This window comes from Falco cherrug, chromosome 1 (assembly GCF_023634085.1).
Source record: "Falco cherrug isolate bFalChe1 chromosome 1, bFalChe1.pri, whole genome shotgun sequence".
NCBI lineage: Eukaryota > Metazoa > Chordata > Aves > Falconiformes > Falconidae > Falco > Falco cherrug.
Window position 1 is genome coordinate 42,615,691 of NC_073697.1, and position 22,914 is coordinate 42,638,604.

Genomic DNA, 22,914 nt, shown 5'->3' on the forward strand with positions numbered 1-22,914 from the left:
GAAGGTCAGGAGAAATATGAATTACCCAAGTCTCAGTAAACATAATGTGTAAGAGTCCCTTGACCAGTTTACTTATAGGTAAAAATAATATCCTGGCAATGGAATTACGTACCTTATGCTGAAGTCAATAAGAACATATTGCTGCTGCCTTGAGAGCTGTATAAGGATGAGATTACTCTGCAGATACCTCCTGGTTCATTTTTTATGCATACGTGAAAATTGGTCAAGTCTTGCTTACAGTAGGTTATTTCTTCCCAAGTGAGGCTTTACCAACTCTTTTTCTCTGGCTTTCCTTGATTATCAACCTATTAACTGAAGCAAACTCACTTTGTTTAAAGGTCTGAGATTCAGAAACAAAATATCTTCCAGCTGGCATAGGGTCATGAAAGCGTGACCAGGGGAAGGGGAGACAGTTACCTACAAAGGTCTCATCTACAGCTGTTCTCTTTGATTGTGTCATGGCATTAACTAATTAATGACAGCTAAAATCTGTGGAGACACGTGTTTGTTCCAGACTCTACTTCTTAAAGCTAAAAACGTAGATAATTTGGCTTTTCCTATGGAATTAGGGAAATATCAGAAATGTAGCCAATCTCACCATTGTAGATCAGATGTTCATTACATTCTGCATATATCTTCTTCCTTCTCCCAAAGCAATCAAACCAAAAGACTAAAACCCTCAGGTGGAATGAGATCCTTTTCCAAACGTTGCAGTTGCATCATCACTTTCCTGGAAAGGTTATGTGTCTTTGTTTGATCTTTCTGACATAAAAGTAAAAACTGTCCTAAAAACCAAGTCAGGATTTGTTTCTGGGGGCTTAAGTAGATCATTTGTCACTGAAGTCTTGTTCATTTGGCTGCTGAAAAGTCAGAAAGAAAAATGTTTTACCAAAGCCGTAGAAGGATCCCAGTAAAGGAGCGGACGTTTGCTTTTAGCGGCAGGATTATTATCTGCTCAGATTCCAGATCTCTCAGGGACCTTTGCCAAGTCCTGACTAGTGATCACTGGTAAGCCTGCACTGAGGTAATATGTTTGGAAAAGGCAAAACAATAGCATCAGTTAAATAAAAATAGACAAGTAACAAGTAATTCAAAAGATTTTTCAAGATGATCATGACTAATCGTGAATAGCATGGCTGGAACAGAAATGTTGGTCAGCGTTAATATCTCTCTTTCTGGTGAGGGGGAGGGAAAAGGAGGGAGGGAGGTGGCACAGAGAGGTTATATATGATACTTACCCTGCCTGTGCTAAACCAAGGAGTAAAGTATCAAGGCCAGGCTGCAAATTCATTAATGCAGCTGGTGATTACATGGGATATAAGAGATGAACTGCTGCTTTTTAACAGTCTTGAAGTGTCTGTGTAAAATGTAAGAATGGTTTATACAAATTATTCATGTGGCCTCCCAAATAAATTGATTGAATTCAAACTCTTGGCAGTCCTGGCTCTAGAGTCTGAAAATGAGTTAGTTAAAAAATAATGCTCATAAAAATATATATTTAATCCTGAATATACAAAATAAAATTTCTAATGTGTGATAATCAGCATTTCTGTCTGCTTACACACGGTTATAATTTTTAAGATTAACTGTAAGGAAAAATGGTAAAACTCAAGAAGTACCATGCTATGGTTACTGACACATACAAATACAAAAAGCTTTTATCCAATCAGATAGTTTTTAGCATTAAATTACTTATATATAAGTATTCTCATTCATAACGTGTCTAGATTTTTTTCTCTGGATTCATTTATGTAATGGAAAACTTCCAGTGTTCACAGATCTAAGTATTACATCATTGTGGATTTAGTCAGGGATTTCATTAAATCCAATCACATTTTGCCTGAATTAGGACCAAATAGAAACTTTATAAAGACTTAATTTTTCCAGATACTAGCTATGATACAGCGTTAATGCTAAACCCATAAGTGACAACAAAAATACCCACATTTAAAAAAAAAAAAAAAATATCCAATGTTATGTACAGAATGCTAATGAAGGCACAAAGTATGTCCCAAAGATATTAAAATTCAAACAGAAACTGCATCAAATCCTTGAGAACATGATATTGCAGCCATACTTAGAAAGCTGATATATTTGGAAGTCATTCTAGCTTAATTTACGCATTGAGTAACGGTGAGCCTTGAGGATGTGATGCATTTGCAGGAAACTTATGCATCAGATTAGCAAAGAAAAAGATAAAAGAGGAAGAGTTGTAGTAGAGAAAAATGAAAAAATGGGATGTGGCTGGATGTGAGGAATTATTCTTCAAATCAGGTCTGTAGTCAAGGGAGATGGATAGTGAGAGACTTTTTCTTCAGAGCTCATTTGAAGGTAGTTTTGCTGATAACCATGTGGAAGACAGTAGAGCTGGAGACAAGAGAAAGTCAAAGAAAAGATGCCGGTGCCGGATGTGAAAATGCACAAGAAGGGGTGGGGAAAAAATCAGCCAAGGAAAATGTGGTGAAACTGAAGTTGTTTAAATGGGAAGGTACATAAGATTGGTGAACTGCTCCAAGCCATCAGCCTTGGAGGCAGAGAAGGGCAGATTCATTGTGTGCACACAACTGTTCCAAGGTGGAGGGGAAGGAAAAACAGGGAATTTGTGTCAAAAATCAGAAATTTGTGTGAGGTACCTTTGTGTGTCCTGACTATTATGGCTGGTCCTAGGCTGCTTAATATGTGAAGCCTTTCCATTTGTTTCAATGGGCATTGAGTCAAGGCGTTAAAGTGCTTTAGCATGCTCACCCGTTCAACAAATTCACACACACCCTCCAAATGTTCATATTCTCATGAAAGTATTTTTCCTGATGCATGCTTTATTTTGTTTCATTAAAAATGGACATATATCAAAGATTGGAACTTAAAATAATATTTGGAGTGTATTTTAACCCCAACATGTTTTACACAAAACTGAATTACATGATGTTGTTTGAGATATTCTGAAGACAGCTTTGACTTTTCATAATAATTAATGTAGTTCCTCTCAGCTCTATAATGTCTCTCAAATGTCAGCTTACTTGGGTCACATCCAGAAGAAGCACTGCAGTGCTGTCAGGAGAGCTGCCATTCTCTGGAAGGGATGACAAAATGAAACCCCTGTCTTCTTATGACAAAAACAAAAAAACCAAAAAAAAACCCCCACAACTCAATATACTTTAAAAACCAATATTGTTTAGTAGTGTCTTGTCCAATATATCATGGTTCTGATGACTAAATTATTTTCTGAAACAAAAGTGTTGTCATAAAATAATTTCTAAAAGTGCTTTCCAATACAATGTATTTCCCAACTGTAGTTTATGAGGAGAAGGATTTATTATTTTATATTGAATTACTGGCTTATTCCCAGTTTTAGGTCACTGTACTGTATATCTCTGAATAAGGATATGGTTAAGTGCCTGGCTGAAGTAGGCAGATAAATTAACAACTCGTGCAAATGTATTTATGTGTGGTCAATTTAGGTGAGTGAGCAGCTTCATTAAAAGAAAACAGGTTCCATAAAAAGAATGTAGTTTGGTGTATACACAGTATTGAAAGAGCTGAACTTTATTAATGCAATTGAGATATTAATGAAACAAAACACAGACTATAGTGAGAATTATTTTTTTATTATTATTTGTAAGCCTGGCTATGCATTGTTTCAGTATTTATATATACATAAGAAAGCAAAATACTATGTATGTTTCCTTCAACTTCTACCCAAACTATCCTTACATAAGAAAATATGCATCTTATAAAAAGAAACAACTAATTAAGGAAGCAGAGATTCTGTAGAAGAGCTTGTAGGTGAGTTACAATACATCATCGTCCGTTCATAGGCCATGAACATACAGCCATATATAAGTGAGATATATTGCCTAACTGCATTTGTAAGACTTTTGCTGAAGTACTTTATCAATTTAGGGTACAGACGGCACAAAAGATGAAGTCTGATTGAAAAGGAAAGTAAAAATAATGATCAAAGACCTAGAAAAACATGAGAGAAGATGGAGTGAACTGGTGGTGTTTCTTCTGGATAATTAAAAATTGCTACCATTTTTCCTTTAGGTCCTGAACTCTGTATAATGTTGCTGCAAAGTAGAATAAAATAAACAGGTTTTGTTTTCTTGCTGGACAGGAGAAACTGTTCTGGGGTAACATTGCAGCAGGGAAAGTTCAGCTTAGAATTAAGGACAATGTATTAGGAGTAAAGGGAGTTTAGCACAGAAGGATATTGCCTGAGGATGCTGCAAAATCCTTATCAGTGGAGAGTTTTGATAATAGCTAAACAATTGTCAGGAACGATAGAACTGATTTTGACTTTTTGCTGGAAAGTGAGCTAAATAGCTTCTTAAAATGCTTTCAATTATTTTTTCTATCATTTTAGCAGCTCAATGACAATATTTACTATGCTTGTATACAATATTTTAGAAAATGAAACTATAAAACCATCTTTGAATTAAACTGTACCATATCCCTGTTGTCAAACCCATCCAGAATTGTTAAAATTTTAGTCCTGTTCTGAATATGAAAAATCTGAGTTAGTGTTACCCATTCTTTCTCCTGGCAGTCTTTCTTCTTTAAACTACTCCAAAAGAACAAAAATTCTTGGAATGAAAGGCATTTCATGAATGAAAAATGGAGATTCAAAAATAGTCTGTGCATAAACTAGTAGCTTAATAAAGTGGAAGCAAGGACTTACACCTCTGTCCTACTCGGCTTTTATGTTGTGCATAAAATAAGCAAATAGAATAAAGCTAACATTTTCTGTCCTTGTTTCTGTCTTCAGCTTTTTATTCTTCAGTGTCTTCAGCTCTTTATTTTCAAAATCACTAAGCAGTGGTCTGCTATGCTATCAAGTCAGCAGAAATTTCCATTAACTTGAAGATAAGTTGTGTTAGGTCTATCTGTGTTGTATTACTGACACTACATAGATGCCCTTACAATTAAAAGTGTGTGTTTGTGTTTGTATGAGTGATACCACCTTTTAGATCAAAACTTGCTCTAAGGTTCTCACCTACAGCTGCCTGCTTACCTGACTGAGGGTTGATGGCCTCTCAGTAATTTCACAGTTCAAACTGGTGCAGACATATCTACCAATCCAGGTGTATGGATTTCTACACACTAGCTTTAACCCGAAGGTTAGTCGTTCCCTGCCAATTACCTTAATCCAATTTAATGACTTCATTACACGGCAGTTTGCATGCTGTCAGAAACTTACAAATACAGATGCATGTGCACAGATATTTTACTGAAACATTTGTGTGTATAGATAAGTTCAGATGAGGAAAATGGATAAGATGACAGTAAATGAAAAAGGTCTTAGTTTTGCAAAGTAAAATACAAAGTGTTCTTCTTGTTCCTAAAAAGCAATAGTGTATGGACAGTTATTTGGAAGAGTTCTAATACAGTTCAGTTGCAACAGAGGATTAAAATGCCAAAATTCTTGGCACAAAGAGAAATTATTTCATCATTTTTGCTGAGCTGTATTTACACGTAGAAAATGCTTTCTGATATGTAATCCAAATTTCTTTCATTGCAAATTGAGCTGATTATTTCTTCTCTCACCCTGCACAGACACAGAGGACATTTGAACAGTTTCCTTTACAAAATTTTTGAAAACATTGTGTCTTTTTCCAGAGCCACTTTTGTCTAGAATAGAGTTTCTTTTCCTGTGAATGTCATCTGATGCTGTTCTGCTGGCTCTTTAGACTAGCCTAAATTGGAAGTATTTGATTAGCTTTACTTCAGCCATTTGATATGCTGCTGGCAGTACCTTAGTACATGGAATTCTTTTTTCTTTTCTGACATGAAGCAAATCTGTATTTTCAAATGACATTACTTACCTACTTGAGGAAATTACTCTGAAGTAGGGTGTGAATTGAGAGTGCAATGGTTCCTGAGCCCCAATGGGGAAACTCGTATTACACAATCAGTCAGAGATAAAGGACCTTGCTGGAGGTGATTTCAGTTATTTTAGTGGAAATTTCTGCCAAAATTATGGCTGCTTCTGGAAGTAGCTGTTCAAAGTCACTTTCAGCAAGCTGCTGTCCTCTCTGGTGGGACATATATGTCCTTGTGTGGTTTGGAAACTTCTCCTTCTGTGCTCTCAAATAGGTGTCCATGTGTTTTCTGTCTGTCGGAAAGAAATGTTCTGTCCATAGCCCCAGATTCACATTATCAAGAGTCCTCCAGATCTTGAGGATGAGCTGATACTCCCTTGCCAGCATAATTCTGGAGAAACTTCACTCATCTTTGAAAGATCTGAAGCCACCATCTGAATACTCAAATTTAGCAGAAACTTCCATCACTAGAGAAGCAGAAACTTTCTGGATTAGCCAGACTACCTGTGATCTGAGAATCAAGCATTTTAGTTACCATGGCAGAAGTAAAACAGCAAAAAAATATTTTTCTTCCTTCTTTGGGGACCCTGATATATTAATCTAAAATCTCTTTGCGCTACATAGTTCTAAAAGAATGGTCTAAGCATCTGTGTTTATATTTTATTAGCTGTCAAGCACCATCTAATGAAGGTAGCCACTGACAGTGAAGTGAGACAACAAGGTATTTAGGAGTACTGTATTGATAAGTTCGAATTAAAGATTGCAATGAAATTAAACCTAAGCCCTTGATGGAGTGGTGTGTCTAAGAAAAAAATCTTTCTCCGGATCCATCCAGACGTGCTCCAGTTTAATCAGCATCATCAACGCAAAGCTCCCATCTGTGGAAGTGAGGCATACTCCCACCAGAGAGGCGAAGGGAAAGAGCTTCGTAACCAAAAAGATTCTGGTTTCTCCGTAATACCGGTGTAATTGTCACTCTCTTAATTCCCTGTGATAAAATCAGACTTTGAAATTAACTGAGTTGAGCTACAAATTTCTCAGGACAGGTCCAGAAATAACCTGTTGGTTATGGATACCTACACCAGGTAGGAATGTGGCAATCGAGCTCCCATTACGCACAATTAGCTCAGCTTCCTACAAGGCTCCTGTGGTGAGGAGTGTAATCAACTCACCTACAGATGTTGCAGTTTCAGGTGTTAATGCCACAGCATTTCTAGGCCGACCTCAATTCCCTGGGAAAACACAGCCCTTGATCCATGTTAGGATAGGGAGATGTCCCACTGTTCACATTAGATGGCATACAATGCTAATGGCAGCTTCTCATCACTGACCCTAGGTTTGTGGTATACCAAAGAAAGTCATGTCTGAAATAACAGTGACAGAATCACTCCAGTGATATGATCCACCAATTTTTGAAAATACATACAAACTTTGACATTTTGTGTTAAATTCAGGTGTAGACAGTTAGTGCTTTATTAACCACCAATATTGTATTTAAAATCTTGCATCTAAAACTGGGATCTTTGCCTGTGAATACTCCTACTCCTTGGCAAAGCGAGAGAGTCAAGATATGTATCTTGATATAGGTTTGTGGCAAATGCCAAATGTGTTCCTGCCTGATTATGTCATGTCAGCTACCATTCTGCCTGGAGAACTGTTGAGGAAATGAGGCAGATTTCCATTGCAAAATAGTGAAGTATTATTTCAATCATCATACCAGCAGAGATATCCTCATAAGATAAGGTTAAGATAAGATTATTAGAGTTATAAGGAAACTAAGATGAGTAGTATTTATTTCAAAGAAGTCATATCCCTTTATATACATTTATGTTTGCTCACTTATATTAAGATGGATTCAGTAAAAGACACTGAGCTTGTACATACCTGCATTACACAACGTAGGATCTTCCCTTGTCGTTACCTTGCTTCTTGACTCAGCCTTGTAGTGAATTGAGTGCTGGAATTTTTATGAGGTTTTCACTGTCTTAAATCCTCTGAAAGTTTTGTATAAAAATTGTTTCTCTGTTTCGCTCTTGGTATATGTGCTAGCTTTCCTGTGGTCTTCCTGGCTTCTCCTGGCCTGCTTAAAAGTGCATGCATATATGGTGATCTTCATAGGTCTTACCAGGGGTGACAGACTTGACCATGACATATTTTCTTAATATTTTCTTAATAACGATTAAATGATGCCTCCAGATTTCCTAGGAGGCGTGATTTAATTGTTAGCCATGTTATTATGTCTCCAAGTACACAAATATCAGTAGCTGTTTCATAGGGGAATTAAATATTTTAGTTCTTGTAATATGCAGTTTCCTTAATTTTGTGAATGTTCCAGCACTCTGGTGTGAGTTGAGCAACTTAGTTTTCTGGTAGTGAAATGAAGAACAGAAAAATTAAGCGATTTAGGTAAAATGGTAGAGCTCTAATCAATTCAAGACAAGATTACCGGGCAACTTCTAAAGCTGAACATGGAGCTAGCACTTCAGTGAATCTAAGTTCCCAACCCTGTGATATAAATAGACAAGTGTATGTTACTTAAAATGATAGACTGGCTTACTCCAAATAAAATGTTTCTTATGACGACCAGGGGCAAAGGAAGGAGTTATGACAGGAATGCTATTTCCTAAGTGGTTTAAAACCTTCTGCATTGTTCTTTAATCTTCTCCTTGCTAATGTCACTAATAAAAGAGATTTGTCATGACTGTTTATCCATCCCATTGCTTTAGTGCTCTCTCTTCACTGTGCAAGTTGTTCCTTTGTTGACTTCCCAGGTTGTCCATACTTGAAATCACAAGCAGACCGACAGGCCAGTCTGAGAAATGTTGCTTCATATGTTTGGTGTCACAGCTATTTAGACACTTGAAATTTCTTTTCAATTACATGGTCTTATTGGAATCTGTTACTGTGGTCTGCTAGCCAAAACAAGGACTTAAATAAAAAAAAAAAAAATAAAAAAAAAAATTGCTGGCTAACATTATTTGCATGGTAATTGCTTTGCAGTGCCTATTAAATCAGTGTTTCTGGCACAGCTTTGTGATAGCACAAGTAGAGATATTAATATACGGTGACAAAAAGCTTTTCTCCTTTTCTGTTTTTTAAATTAATTGCTGTTTTCCCATGGGGGGGTTGCGTGGGAAATGTATCCCTTGTTCCCCTCAGCTTCATGGGATTTTGATGAGGGCTGTTGCATGGGCTGCAAAACCAGTGATGTTTGCAGACGTTGAAGGAAATGTTTGATGGGGCAGGGTCAGCTCCGCTGTAGACATTCTTGTACCTTTGAGGCTCAGCTCATCAGCACAGGAGCAGAAAATCCAGTCTGAATCCAGTCATTTCCAGCTTGAAAATGAGAGATGACACGTGCCGTTCATCAATCTGAGATGCCTGCCAAGCATCTCAGCACAATTAACGTGCGTGTGTGCTGCAAGCCCCACACCTTCAGACCAGGCTGGATTTACTGTCCTTGCCTTCATTGCCAGTTCAGCCCATACACCATCCTTTTGACACATGCAGATGAAATGGACTCTCTGGCCATACACTGGATGACAAAGGTGTCCATTTTTCCATCTGGGATTTGCAGGCAAGAAATACGTGAGCCTCAGGTAACTCCTAAATCAGGATCTATCTCAGGGTTTGATCTCAGTTTGATTTCTCCCCCAGAGCATTGTCAGCAGTTATATAGGGTATATGTTGTCTGGGAAGAGTCTTCTGAACCTGACTGCATTAGGTCTGGTCACAACTCCTACTTGGCTTTAGTAAGCATTTGGTGAAGCCTGAGGTTGTGAAAAATAATCTTACAGGAACTATTTTTTTTATGTTATATAATATATCCTGCTTTAAGCATTTCTAAGATGCTTCAGGCCAAAGCTCTTTTGTCTCTAGTGCATCATTGCATACCAGTATTTTTAGCTGCCATGATTTAAAAATGTTACTGAAAAGACACTATCACACATTTTCTATATGATTTCTTTTTTCTCTTAAGTGCTCACAGGACTCGATGCAATTTGTAGCTAGAGTTTAATTAATTATTAGGCATATGTAACTGTCAATCAATAATTTAGATGCTTCTGGCTCACAGTTTTCGGAATGGAGCTTGGTTTATGAAGAGTGAACAAATATACCATTCCATCTGTTAGCCAAACCACCTGGCACAAAATCATTTGGGGCATAATTATGTAGTTGGCAAGAGTTTCAAAAAATGTGATTTCTAGAGTTTTAGTCCCAATTGATGGTTTAGTTTGTAGTGATGGAAACCTGACTAATGCATCAAGGACCAGTTCTTTTTTTCACATGTCTGTATTAAAGAACTTGTGTTCACCTTGCAAAAAATGCCTAACATCGACTAATATAGGAACCAAGAGACAGGCGTGAAATAATCCTGAGAGCGTAATCGCAGGAATGAAATTGAAGTTGGTCTGTTGTTAGAAGCGGTTGAAAGGGGTCACGTAGGAGTTGCATCATTGTCCTTTTAATCTCTGTAGGAGGAGACCTGGGACAATTTGGGAAATGATTTTTCCTTCTTGATGGTAGTGTGAATGTTTTTCTGAACTCTGGATTTTACAGGATTGCTACATCTGCAAATCTGTTTGCCTGTTCTTTCAGTGATAACATTTCTTCAGAACAGCACAGAATACACACATAAGAGACTTAGCAAATTATATTTGAAATACAAAGACACTTTCTCTTTTTAACTCCTGGAAGGGGAAAACAAGCTTATACAAGCTTAGCAATAGGTTAGATAAAACTTCTGAATTAGGAGCAAATAGGTACATTCTTTCAAAAGAAATACAATTTGCTGGAACTAAGTGTTTTCCGCTGGTTGCTGACAGTCTTTATGTGTACACCCCACCATGCACAAGTTGCACAAAAAGCCTGCATAGGCTGTTATCTTGTAAAGCTGCAGCTGGGACAAGGCTGATTTAATGATGCAAGGCGAGTGGTGGTTGTAGGGCACACCAGGAGACTGAAGCAGGTAGTTAGAATATGACGTAGTCCTTTTTTCACTAAAATCAGTGAGAATATCAAACAGGACCTGGACCTTGTTTTGAAGTTTTTTGTGTGCTGTTGTTCAGAGCATGTGGTCACACCTGAACAACTGGTTGTTCTGCACGTTACAGAAAGACACGGGCAAAAATTTGCCAGTGAAAATGCAAAGCAATGAGGTTATTGAAGAGGAGTCTTAATTATTAATGAGAAGTGCCTGCTCAGAATAGTTTGCTTTGTTAAGGTGTGCTTCCTTGTGGTAAATCATTGTCATGCCGTACTTCAGTGTCTGGGGAGAGAGCATCCTTAGTTTTAATCCTTTGCATGGTTAAAGTCATTCCGTTATCATTCAGTTTAATTAAATGGCTTTTAAGATTTAATTTTAGTGAAGGGAAAAATGATCTATCATCAAAACTATGATTGATTGTTCTTTGTTTTGTTTTGGTTCTGTTGTTTTATTGTGACAGATATTGGGGAAGAGCCTTTGAGAAAGCTTTAGTAATAAAAAATCCTTCTGGTAGTCTGTAAAATGTGTTATCTGTAATGAAAAAAAGAATTGTTGCTATTGTTAATTAATAAGTGATGAATTAGTCTGGCATCTGACACTTACTTTATCCCAGTAATGGCATTCAAGGGAAATCAAAGATTACATTAAGCTCTCATTCTGAAGAAGCCCCTTTCTTCAATTTGTAGAAACTTACGGCTCTTCAGCTAAAAATCAGGGTTTGCCATTGGTCTGCTGTGAGGAGAAATGTAGAAACAAATTATTATTTGACAGTGTAAGATGGAGAAGAGTTAATTCTATGTATGGAAACATGCATTTCCTATGTGAAACTAAACTTATTATCGCACTTAAACAGTGGGTAAAGAATTCCCACCCCGTATGAGGTGCTCAGCCAAATACTCCGAGTCACTCACTAGCAATCAGTTCTGTAATTGCCAGAAATACATATATGCCTCTATAAGTATTGACGGAAAAATAGATGTCCTTAGTGGATCAGGCTGGATGTCATCTTTCCATATTGAGCAGAGAAGCAGTTTTCTTTAGAGTTCCCTCTAAGCTTTTCCTTATACTGGCACCCATCCTCATGTTACCCAAGTGCTTTATTTTATTTTTTTATTTGTCTGTGCAGTTCCTTATATTCTTATTCTTGAAACTGTCTTGACAGCGGGCACTGTGAATACAGGAGTTGTCTGAAATTGCAGCAGTAAGGGATAGACTATCAAACTTAATCTGACTATGGATAGTAATGAAAATTTTCTGCTGGAACAGCAAATTGTTTATATTACTATACACAAATAATTTGACTAAACTGTTTTCTAAATATTTTTAATTAGGTAAATTTTCAAGACACAATGAAAATGAGTGTTTTTTTGAAATGTAAGATATGAGAAGTCAAACTGTGCCATATTTGTGATGTTATTCTTCAGTTTCAGTTGCAGAAATTAATAACAACATATAAGAATTAACATAAAAGTGCTAGCTCTGACCTCCATCTAAACTAGTATTTGGTCTTTGTCAAAAGCCACCATAAGATACAGCAAGGTATAGTCTTTGATGATGAACAGGTAATTTCAGAATAACCTATAGAAGGCCAGTAACCTTGCTTTAATTATTCAAATGCATACAGGAGTGCTTAGTGTGTTACAAGCCTTAATTAGAAACACATTCTCGGGCAGTATCTAAGTAAATCACTTGTAGAAAGAATTACTTAATTTTTCCATCTGTCTAAGACATAAATTAACCTATATCTAAAAAAAACACTAGTAAGGATGGCATTTGAAGCAGACACTGAAAAAACTGAAGTGATGGAAAGATTTTACAAGAGAAAAACTTAATCCCTTGCTGCTTCTTGTTTTCCCTATAACCACAGCCTGTTTCACCAGAATTTATTAGCTTGACAGTGTAGTAGGCTCCCTGAAAGTGCAACAAAAGGATGTTCACTTCTGCTCCAAGCCACCAGGTTTCATCATTTTGTGGGGTTGTTTTGGTTTTTGGTGGGGATTTTTGGTGGGGGTTTTTTTGTTTGTTTGTTTGATTGATTGATTTGGTTTGGTTTGGTTTGTTTTTCTGGTAGAGAACAGGAGCTTAAGCACAACATACAGTCCTAACAAAATGTTTGGTGTTCTCTGTACCAGAAAGCAAGCACAGCTCCTGCTCACCCCTCAGTGCAGCCAGCTAATTACCTCAGCTCCTTTGGACCACAGAATGTTCTAGAGTCGGGTTTTTAAAAGATATGAACAGAAAATGGCCTGTTAGGTTGCATTAGTCAGAGAAATTGGTAAAAATAAGGGTTCTTCCAATTTTAGTGAATGTCCTACAGAAGCCAGAAGGAGTAGCTGACCAAGAAGAACCTGTGTGTGTTTGGGACATGGGGATGTGATGGGTTTGTCTGGCCCTGGTTTCTCCAGTTGACTGTAGCTGTGCGGGTTTGTTGGGAACACTGACATTCGGTGACTGGTCCCTGAGTAGGAAATTAAAAGGACTGTTTCCACTGCGTGCTGTGCCTTGTCCCAGATGCTGTTCCTATAAAAGAACCTCTTTTAATGTAAAAAGTTTTAGGGATATATATACAAATTTAATTCAGTGTTCTGTAGAGCTGTTCCTTTTTTTAATGCCCATTTTTTGCATCAGTGATTTCTTGTACAATGAGTTCCACAGTTGTTTGTTGGGTTTTTTTTTCTTTAATTTATGATTATTTCTGACCCTATAGTGTGCATGAACCCCTGTCATACTCCGTATCCTCTTCTTGTAGTTTCTTGCAGGTAGGTACAAGCACATCACAAAAAAATTACATCTGCTGTAAAACGGCTTCTGCGTGAAGTAATGACAAGAAACAACAAAGTAATACAGCAGGCAGTTTAATGAGGAACAGCAAATGAGAATAATATAAAGGGAAGCAACAGAGGTTTGTGAGGGGAATAAAAAAGAGAGGGTGGGGGGTGCTTGCTTTTAAAGTCAGTTGCCAATGTATACATAGGCTCTCCCCTTCGTGAATTTATTTTTGCAGCAGCCCTGTGTGAGCTGGCCACTAGAGGGGGAATGGATACACGTTTTGCTCGTGTGCTGCAGTTTGTAGGTCCAGTTTTCAGCCTCTCTCCTTAGGTACAAACTTTCCAAAATCATTCATCCTTACATGTCAGTACCTCAGCCTTATCTAGCAGATATATCCTTTCCTAACTTATCATTAACAGAACTGGGGAATGCTTTCTAACTGAAGGCAGAGCTGTGATTTATATCAAGCTATTTAATTTCTTGAGAGCTGTTCTGTTATGTATATGTTTGAGATGTTATTCCACTTTCCTTTTTCCTCCTTTTCTTTTTTTTTCCTGAGCAGATATTTTCAATGCAATAACCAGCAAGATAGTTGGCCATTTGTTGCATATCAATTACATCACCAAGGAACGGATGAACAGCTCTCCTTATATCTTGAATTTTGCTTTGTATTTGACAATTGAGAATTTCATCCATCAAAGCTTATACAGTCTTCTGCCTTCGGAAGTCTTTTGCACATCCTCATGATTTTCATTACACTTTGTGATATAAATAATCTGTCATTTGAAAAGTGCCATACAGTTCCTGATTGTACCTCGGATGATTCAGCAGCCTTGGCCTTGGGACCACACTGCACTCTGTTTTTTTCACAGTATTGAGTAAAGGGCCACTGTATTTTTGGGTGCCTGGTTGTCTTCTGTGAGCATAGAGCTTGTCTTATTTATGGGAAACTGAATATCTTTTAAAGGCATTTTGTCAAAAGCTCTTTAAAAGTCCAAATATAAAATTGCTTTTATTGTATACTGCTTTTTTAATATTAATATTAGATTTTAATATTAAAATTTAATATTATTTTTTAAAAGAAGTTCAGGGCTACAGGTTTTTACAGAAGCATGATGTTACTCCACAGATAATCAATCAATTTATCCCTGTTGTATGATATTACAGACCTTAATAAATCTTGAAATGAACTTGCAGCTACTGAGGTAAGACTTACTGGTCCGTTATGTTCATCTCTAATCAGCTCTAAACTAAGTGAACTGCAGTGTATTTTAGTTATCCAGGTTTTAGTGCAACATCTACTTTTACTAGAAATGCTCATTTTTTCCTAGCTCCTCCATTTCATTTTTACACTCTCTTTTTTTTTGTTGTTTGGTTTTTTAACTTCTTGATAAACACCATTTGGATGTCCTGATTTGTTGTTTTAAATGCTCTACTGCTTTAAACAATCTTACTTTTTCTTTCTCCCTTACTAACATCTCTATTACCTGGAAACAATAGATCTTAGATAGATTTTAGCATTTGTTTAAAGTTTGATTTTCCAGGACTTATTCATTAAATCCTCATTAAGATTATCATTAAAAGCCATAGCTTGACTCCTTTGCTAATGAAAAATGACAGATTGGGGCTAGAGTATTCTACATAATGGGAAAACATCACCAGGGGAAAAAGTGAAAAGTTTTCAGCTCCCTTTTTGGTGAAAGACAGGCAGTGTAACTTCATAAAACTACTTACGGGAACTTTGTGGGGAGATCTTCGTTCCACCAGGTAGAATAACCTAATATAATCCCTAAGAGTTGCTGGAATCGGGAGATACATACACAAAACCAATACATTAGGGTTTACTTCAGGCTTAAAAGTGCCACCCATTGAACAAACAACTATTGGTTTAGTGTATTTCACATAAAAGCACAGTCTCCAAGGGTCCAGTTCTGTGCATAATAGCAATAAAATAGTTAAGATTTTTTAAAATACACCAAAAAGCCCATCGTGACAGAGCAGAGATGGACAGAGGAATAAGCTCAGTGTTCAGCTTCATAGGACTTCATGGGCTGCAGTTCCCCCATTGCAGATACATGTTTGTATATACTCCTTTTGTCGTCAAATATCACTGCAGTGCTTTCTTTTCCCTTGAGGAGTTTCTGCTGTGTTGGTTATCGCCTAATTCTCTTTCTGGTATTTATCTGCTATGGGCACTGTCCCCTTTTCAATTTTCCCCTTTATTTTTTTAGCAGTGTTTTTCTCTACCCCATGTAATTCACCTTTTTGGAGTTGATGCTCAATGCTTTCCACCTTCTGCAAACTTAAGCTTTGTCCCACTCTGTGTTTGATTTTGGGTGTGTTTTTTTCCCCCATAGAGCCTATGCCAGATGCATTTCTTCTACTCATATATTGTCTCCAGTATTTCTTTTGTCTTTCAGGCTATAGGATTCACATTCAATTTTTTAAACTACAGCAATGACATAATAAATTCATTACATCCAGTTCTTGTTTGGGAATTTGATCTGACAGTAGCATTGGGCTGTTTGTAAAGGTAGTTACGGCACAAGGGGAAGGTCTGTGAATCATCGAATCATGGAATAGTTCATGTTAGAAAAGACCTTAAAGATGAAGTCCAACCGTTAACTGAACACTGCTAAGCCCACCACTAAAGCTGCATATGCTGGTAAAGAAATACAGAATGTCCAATATGGAGTGACATTTACATGAAATTAAGGTAAACATTTGACATGCAGTGGCCTCTTTAACATGAGGATTGCAAACCTTTCAGCGGCAGCCACAGTTTTCTGTTTGCTGTTGAAAAAATTGCTTTGGGAAATAATCTGGATCAGAGAAGTAAATTTTCTGTCAAGATAAACTTTAGTACAGAGCCAAGTTTAAAAAAAAAGAGAGGGGAAAAAAAATCCCTAGGTGGTTTATCTCATTATTATTAACGTTATTTAATATTTACCAGGCCCTCTTAGCAAGCCAGTCTGTCAACAGAGGCGCTGAACTACAGAGACAGATTCAGGTTTACTCCCGGGAGCTCACTTTACCTCTCATCTTGCAGAGAGGGTTGATAGCAGATGTGTTTCAAAGGGCTGGCAGTTGTTAAAAGAATCAAAACCTCTGGAATTCAATAGCTGTGGACTGTTCTTGCAGTTTAGTTTGAGATTTTCAGGGTTTCCTCTTCCCCTTCTCCCCTCGCTTTTAATTCATTCTGCCTGCGAGCTTCTGGGAATGACATATGGGAGAGTGGGTAAGAAGGGATAAAAAATAGAGGGAAAGTATTTATTTCAAGTGATACTCAGAGACCTGCTTTCAGTCTGAAGTACCCCAACTATTAGGATGATGCTTGTTCATACTTTACTGTAACCACTAGGGTACAGAGGTGTGCTACTGCAGGGAGATTTGGTGTATGTATAAGCTGCATTGCCTTCATTGGATAAACCCTTAAATCAATTTGATATGTCCATGCATATATTTTTTAATCTCAGATTTTACTGAAAATACAATTTCTAGTCCTCTCTCTGGTGTTGTGCTCTGGTTTATTATTGGGAGAAAGATATGTCATGAGAAAGGGAGAGCAAAGTTTGCAATAAATGAATGACTGGGCTTAGTGTCTAACCATGTCAGTCAGAGAAATCTGCTGTGCTAGAAATGGAAATTCAGTGATGAAGTAGATTTTTATACTTACCTATTACCTTTGAAATCTTGGACTTAGTCTTTGTTAGCTCAGAAATGGAACCAAATTGGTCATGTTCCCATGGCACCCGTGTTGAAAGACATCTTTCTGGCGGTAGTTACTGTGTCTGCTGAGGATGTGAAGAACATGAGAGCAGCGAAATGGTTTAAAATAAAAAAGTGCCTTAGCAGAATAGTAGGTGCTGTTTGCCAAGCACAGACACATAATATTATCCTTCAGCCACTGCCAATTAGCTCTAATTTCTATAAGTGATGAACATATTTGGATTTTCAGGAAAAGGAGAAATGGAGGAAAGGTGAAAAGCTGGTGTTTGTTTTAGACTGAATTTCTTTTCTTGTAATGCAAATCTGGGTACTTTGAACTCAAACTCCTCTCAGTGCAGCCTGTTACATTTGACTGCCTCACCCAACTATCACACCAGCAAAGGCAAATAAGAACAGTAATTGCTTTAAAGGCTGAATAATTGGGTCTGAATGCCAACAAGTGACTTTAGCTTTGTAACAAAAACAATTGCCCTGTTCTCACAGAAATACAGATTTCATAGCAAATATGTTCGCTTTAAAGCAGACACACTGCAATAAAATTACAGTGCTCTGCAGCACTCGGCTCGGATCTTCACAGCCACCCACCCAATTACAAGCTGTGTCTTGCCAGCAGAAGATTGTTGCTTGGTTTCTGTAATATTTTTGTAGCCTTGCTTTCCTTTACGTAACTTTAGAGGTAGACTGCGCTTACTCCTTTCTTTTCACTGGGTTTTTCTGCTGTAAAAAAACCCATAAAATTGGCTGGAATGGAAAGTCGTTCGCATGGCTCTAAATGTGATACTTTTTTTTAATTTTATTTTAATTTTTTTTACATAGAACATACTCTGAATAGGTGTTTCTAATACCTTAATAGCTCTGGTTTATGTCAGTAATTATATGAAAGGTTAATCTCTAAATCACCAGTATTTCCTAAATTCCTAATAAGCTTCATGCTTGGAAAGGAACCCGTATAAATGCTCAATTTGTTAATATTAGACTGGGTTGAGCAGGTCAAGGAAAAGTATAACCTTGGTGCATAATGATAAATTGAACACAGCAAAAATATCTCAGATCTGTTTGTCCTAATAGATATGAATATGAAAGCTGAATAGGAGGGAGAATGAGTGTGGATATAATTAGTAGGAGAATCTGCTGTTGCTCAAGATCACCCGTCTCTGTAGATGAGGGTTTCTTGAGGGATGGGGGGAAAAGAAAAAAGAGATATTTTGGGTAGAAACCTCTGTTTTTCTAGAAAGTCCGTGGTGAACTGCGACTAGGATAGCTAAGAAGTCCAGCCAAAAAAATTAGTGGGAGAAGCATAGTGCTGGAGTTCAGTGAACAAAATGATGGATGAGGGGGACATTGTGCTGCCAGGGAACAGGAGGTGGCAGAGGAAATGACGTGGCTGCGTGCGTGTGCTTGGGAAAGCGCGTCTGTCCGTGCCTCAGTAAATGAGTGTGTGTGTGACTGAGAGTTTGAAAAGACAGGGAGAGAAAAAAAGAGAGAGAGAGAGAGAGATGCTTGGTATCTTTCTTAAATCTCTGCTGTTGTCCTTGCCACGGTCCTGACATGGGAGGTGAAGGCACTGAAAAATTGCATTTCCCATGTGTGCATGGCGGTCCGCTTGCCTTCTCACCAGCTCTTGTCTTCCCTTTCATCCTGTCCCTTCACCCTTTCCTTTTCTCTCTCTTGTTCAATGAAGCTATTTAGTGTTGTACCCTCCTTTCCAGAAGCTGTTTCATCCCTGCTTGCACAGTTTTTAAAACTGCTTTCTCCACCCACCTTCAGTCTTGGTTTTTCATCTGTGCTAGTCCTTCAGACTTACCATCTTTGAAAAAGAAAAGGCAAAAGAATCCAGTGACAACCTGATTCAGATGTCGTTGTCCCACTCTTTTCTCTCATCTTTTGTCTCCTCTTAATTTATTTTATTGTTACAGCACTGGAAATAAGGTTCCTGATTAAATACTCCTTCTTATTTGCCATTCTGCATACCGTTGGAGAAGCTGGGGGGAAGGGGAGGGGTGTTCCAAGTGTCTTTTTTGCTGTTTATGCAGAACGAGACTCATCCAAGAAACAAATTTAGTCTATCTCCAAAGCAAACGAGGGGCTTTTTTACCAGAACCAAAGAAAATTATCAAATAGGCTCATTTGAAGTTTCCCTCAGTGACTTAGTCATAAAAACATACAGAACATATTAAAAGCATACAAAAATATCCTTAGGTGTCATTAATGATCTTTCTCTGGCACGCATATGCAAGGCGGTTATGAAGCAGGAATGGGACTGCATCTAGATTGGTACCGAGCGCCTGGCTATTGCTGTGCGCTGGGCAGAACAGGTCGTCCCCTTGGTCTCACCCTCTGCGGTACTCAAACAGCAAGGTAAAGGAGGGAATTTGCAGCTTTAACACAGGATTTCTTTGTATTTTATATATTCAGGCCAGAAACAGAATGTGGCACATTAGCATTGATGCTGTGGTTTCAAATAACTTTTTTTTTCTTTTTTTTCTTAAGTAGTACAGAAAGGAAGGAAAAAAGACAGAAAGGAAAATAAATCATCCCTTATATACATTCAAACATACACAGCAACACTTCCTTCATCACTGGGTGCACTGTGAGTGTGTATTTATGTTAGCAGCAGGAGATTGCATATTAGAGATTTATAATGCTGGTGGTGTTAACCATCCTTAACAAAGGTAGGTCTTTTGCTTGCCTTTCACCCTGTCTTGTACATTAAAAGACACTTAAATATAAAGAAAATAATGTTAATTGCCTAATTATAAAGGGGAGATTAGTCCTATTAAACAGAACATTAAAAGGAGAATATTAAAATTATCTTCTTTCCTTTGATATTCCCAAGCATCTCCTGAACAAAAAACTGCCACAACTAACCCCAAAAGCATCTTTTATTTTTCTTCTTCCTTTTGATTTTGGAGCCATTTCATAAGCCAGAATTAGGGCATCAAAAGAGAGGGAATGACTTATCTCTGGACAGTTGGTGAACAAGAAGTTTGGAAGAAAGAGTTACAGAAAATTTCTCCCTGCAGTTGCCACAAATGCAGTACAAATATAATAATTCTCATATACACCAATGCAAGCAGCCTGAAGCAAGATGAATAACTGGATTAGCAATAACTGGATTCAAATGATCTTTTATTTCTCGATTATCCACATACGTTTCATGTAAACTTTCAGACGAATTGTGGGCACCCTGCAGAGTACCTTCATGCCGTGTAATAGCAGTGACACCCCTGTTTCCACCAGTAAATCTTCAGAGGGTATCGAGATCACCAGACATCCTCTGGAGATCCTTAGGAGGTTGTCTCTAGTAGATATTACCCTTAGAAAAGATTTCTGCATGAAGATTTTTAAATATGTCAATTTCTGAAGTTTAATAAGTGCTGTGCTCTATATGGGGATCCACCCATCATCCTGCTAAGGGTGGCAGCTCATTGGTGGTCGTTACCTCTCTTTAGGAGAAATGGCAACAGGCAATACCGGAATCAGGTCTCACTGAGCAGATCACTGCAGCTTTAAAGAAAAATGTTCTGTTCAGTTTACTTGAGCTGTCAATGCACGAGGCATGAAGCACAGAGGTGAATAAATTCCAAAGGCAGAATTGCTCACGTCTTTGCAAACGTAGCTAGAGGTTGCTAACACCAATAAACAGCAGGAATAATTCCAGAGGGGTGCAATCACTGGTGTGTTTAAAATACAACCCACAAATATGCTAAAAATACATAGAAATACAACCACAGGATGATTGCTTATGTTATCAGTCTTGCATCAGATTTACAGGGGCAAAACCATGACTGCACTAACATGTTTCCTTATAGCAACAGGGGTTCACTATAGAAATAAAGCTAGTTCATATATATTTTTATTTATTTATTTATTTATTTATTTTTTACCATACGCAGACAATATTTTAACAATCTTGGTTGGTTTTGGAGGCTTCCTGGCAGCTAGCTGTATTCAGTCCTTCTGGCTGCAGTGCTGCATGTTGATTTGAGGGACATATAATGTAGCCCAAAGGTAGAGAGCCAATTTTTCCACAGTTAAATTCCCTATCGCTTTCAAAGAAGGGTTTAATGGAGAAAATACTTATAGTTTGGCCCTCAGTTAGCACAGTATAAAATATTTGCTCTTAAAATGCGATCAGGCACCCAAGAAGACGAGGGGCTCAGTACCTGCTCTCTGCCCTCACTGCTGGGGTTGGACATGGACACTGAACCCTTCAGGTCACTTGGGAGTTTCAGGATGGATCAGGCCCTTGTGGGTTTAAGAAATTGAAAGGTGTATTTGTTTAAAGAAAAGCCTCGTTTTAACAGTGCTAGCTTGTTTCAAAGCTGTGGGTGAAATTTCAGTGGCCTGAGTAAAAAAGCAGTTGATTTTCATTAATTTTTTTCTGGGGAAAGTCCTCTCCCAACACATAATCTCATTGCTTGCACAGATGACATTATAGTCTCTGTAAATAAAAATTTTGATGAAGAGACTATCATCATATTTTATATAAAACAGGATGAGGTGTACCAAATAGAGGAAAATAAGTTCCGACTCCTTAAAAATAGTGTCAGTCAGAAAAAAAATGAATATCTAAACTTCACTCTTTATATTCAAAATTAATGGCTAAAACCTGTGCAGGGAAAAAAATGGTTTAATCTGTGCCTATTTTCTGCTCTGTGCCTGCTGTATTTTTTTTTTTAAGAGTAGGTGGCACTTTGATGCTATAAAAAAAGAGAAAAACCACGTTAAATTAAAATATATGTTAGATTTGTGATTTTTTTTCCCTCTATCGGTGGTAACCCTAAGGATGGAGAAATATGTGCAAAGCATAGAAATGTTACCCAGTTCATTCTCCGTAACATTTAATTAGCATGTAATGCTGTATGAAGAGAATCTCAAGATGCTCTGCCTAATGGTAAAAACTACCTCATCTTCATTAGTGTGAGAGGAGTTATTGAAAAGATCAGTCAGTAAGGTTGCTCACATACTGGAATGAAAAATCCAAAATATGAAGAAAGGAATCCTTTATTTAAGGGCAGTCAAATAAAACAGCTGTGTGATTCTACATTATTAAATCACTGCTTATATCCATTGATTCCATTTATCAGTCATTAGTAAGGAGGGTTCGTATACTTGCAGCCTCTGCAGAGATTTTAAAGTTGTTTTGTTAGTGAGGGTGGTGGTGAAAGTGAGGGACAGGAGACAGGCTTTGCTGGCAGTTTACTATAGGACCCAGAAGTAGGCTTTAATAACTCTCTGTCTTACTCTGGCAGTGTTACAGCCAAGGTTTAACTCTTGAAAGACACACAGGTTTCACCACCGAGAACCTAATAGTTTTTGTTCTTCTCTATTCACCATGGCACCACAAGCACAAAGCAAGGGTTTCTTTGCCCTTAGCATATCTCAAAAACAGGCATAAAAATGGGAAACGCTAGTAAAGGCCCTTACATTTAGATATTTTATTTTTGGTCTTTTCTATTTTAAAGAAATTTTTGAGTACATTTTGGCAGTGTTTCAGTTGTTTAGGTTTTGTTGTGTGTTGGGTTTTGTTTTGTTTTTTTTCTTTAATAGACTTTGCAATATGATCAGGTTTGATACAAAATACTTTTAGGGGTTATGATGCAGTTT

General features: G+C 37.5%; 1 protein-coding gene across 2 annotated transcripts in view; it reads left to right on the top strand.

The window, feature by feature from the left end:
- CTNNA2 (catenin alpha 2) overlaps positions 1 to 22,914 on the top strand; it is a 515,013-nt gene that overhangs the window by 326,810 nt on the left and 165,289 nt on the right. The gene's annotated exons all lie outside the window — the stretch shown is intronic.